The following is a 2,435-nucleotide window of genomic DNA, read 5'->3' on the forward strand; positions in this document are numbered from 1 at the left end:
CCTATTTGGAATTTTCTTGGCACAAATGCTGGCATGATTTACCATTTCTTTCTGAGCTCCATTTGAGGCTTATGTTGTGGCTTTTCTCACACCACTCAATCTATGTTATAAAAATCAATGAGTACATTGAAGCAAATAGAGTTAAGTGACTTGTCTAGGGTCACATAGCAATTAAGTGTCTTGAAGGACAAATCTGAACATGGGTCTCCTTGACTCTAGACCCAGGACTCTATTCACTTTGCAACCCAGATATGTTAGGGACTGACTGCTGGGATCTTCTGTCACAGTCCCCATGCTTTGGAGATCCCGAGGGTAGTGATGGATCCTGGAACTGTTCTTAAGGGAAGTGATGGCTCCATTTGGTGAAATGCATGTGATCCAAAACCTGGTGGAGGTGGAGATGCAAACACAGGAAGAAAACTCCAAGTAATATTAACCAAAACTGGAGGACCACTGGGAGGGACACGAAAATAATTGGCAGAGGCTTCTTCTTTCTCAGTTGCTAGAGGAGTAGAATGATCTCCAGAAGTTCTGGGACAGGCTCCAGCTTAATTTCAGAATTTGTGTTTCCTTCTTTTGTCCTTCTCTTTTTCTCTGACTGCCTGGTATCTTACCCACTTCACATTAAACTCATTTAATAGTTTATTGAAAGACTTCACTGCAGCCATCTCTGCATTTTACCCTGTAAGGAAATTAGATGAAAGTACATTGCTATCTCTATACAACTGTTATCTTTGAGATCTTACCAAATTGGTAAAAAGTGAGTTTTGAGATCAATCTCTTTGACTGTATCTACCAGGCTGCCAACACAGAGTGTGGCGGTGGTTTGATCCTCTGATCCATGCAGATAAGGCATTGTTGAAGTTCATTTTAGAAGCTTATCTGCCTTAGGATCATTAATACCATATTAGTAATCTTTAATGTCTCATTACCAAGAGGACCATCAGGGTCCATAGGCTTCTCTGTACTGAAACATTTTTTTTTACATTCTACTTTACATTCTAGAAGGGGAAAAAAAGAGAGGATGTTTCCATTTGTAATATGGTGCAGTCTGAGTCAATTTGAACAGCATGTCACTGGTAGCTATAGGTTTCCCAAGGACATCGATAAGTTCCATCAGAAATCTCTCACTCATCACTCTGGGTATAGTATCCTTTGTTACATAAGACTTGGGCAAGTCATCTTTAAGGGACAATCCTGCATCATAGACTTGAATAGATAAGACATTCTAGGTTCAAAGGAAGATCTAGCAAACTTTTTTTGTTTGTGGAAAGTTTGACACACTTGAGTCTTCTTAAAATTTACATTAACTCTGGGGCACCAGTGGAACACTGTCAACAGACTGGCATAAATTTTTCATTTTTTCCTGTATTTTTCTTTGTTCATTGAGTGTAGAGATTTTCTCCAAGACATCTTTGACACAGAATAGGAAAGTGAACATTCTCCCAATTCTGCCTTTTGTAGGGACTAGAAACCAAAGACATCACCATCTTGGAAGAGACAGAGTCTGCCAGAAGTAGACACCTAGCCGCTGCCCTCCCACCCCCCACCCAGAGTTGTAGCCGCTGCGATCCCAGTGGCCCCTGTGGTGAACAGCAACTCTCTAGCTTCCTTCTGGCCATAGAGATGCCTCCTTCCACACCCACTTCTTTCTCCCAGCATCCTAGAGTGTTGCTCTGGCAACGTGTTTCCTAGGATACTGGGCTCAGGATGATGGGAGAGTCTCTTTTGCATCCTCCTAGGTCTCAGATCAGAAAGATGGAAAGGGACAGAGATCCTATGTGATGATGCTGATTTGGGTAAACTAAACCCCAGGAAAGATCATAGACCAAATGGTGGAGGGTTTAGGGCATTGTCAACCACAGCTCTGGGCGGTAGGTACAGAAATGACCAGCACCCTGGTGTAAGCACCTTAATCAGAGTGTATTTTTTACTACTTGTTCAAGTGCAGGAATTATTGGTTCTCTTAAATTTCATTGTGTCAAAAATCACGGAATTTTTGAAGATTGCCCTAGTTACCCATATTTATCAAAGCAGACAGGATGTTTCATATCAGGATTTTTAATCTTGCAGGTAAATCTCTTGTAATCTTAGGAACAAAGACAAGTAAGCCATTTTACTTGCCCCCTTTGATCTAGCTTAGTAGAATTCATTGCTCCATTTGAGGTTCATGTTGTGGCTTTTCTCAGACCACTCAATCTATGTCACAAAAATCAATAGCATCACTGTCCCCTGATTGCTCTTAAATATGCAAACACAAAACGATATTTTTGCTTTCAGATCCAGTGACATTTTAAACTCAGTTTAGGGATAAGAACATACCAATAATATCAAGAGCTGTCTCCTTAATATTTATTAACATACTAGTAAATGATCCAGTCTCAGACTTTTGATAACTTTCCTCAGAAGAAATTGTTTCTGCCTCAGAGATGATT

At 40.5% G+C, this 2,435-nt stretch overlaps 1 pseudogene; it reads right to left on the reverse strand.

Annotated features, from left to right (window-relative positions):
* Positions 1-281: 281 nt before the first annotated feature.
* Positions 282-1,490, reverse strand: LOC141489440 (pre-mRNA-splicing factor RBM22 pseudogene; annotated as a pseudogene).
* Positions 1,491-2,435: the final 945 nt, after the last annotated feature.

The sequence above is a fragment of the Macrotis lagotis genome, chromosome 5, assembly GCF_037893015.1.
Source record: "Macrotis lagotis isolate mMagLag1 chromosome 5, bilby.v1.9.chrom.fasta, whole genome shotgun sequence".
NCBI classification, from domain to species: Eukaryota; Metazoa; Chordata; class Mammalia; order Peramelemorphia; family Peramelidae; genus Macrotis; species Macrotis lagotis.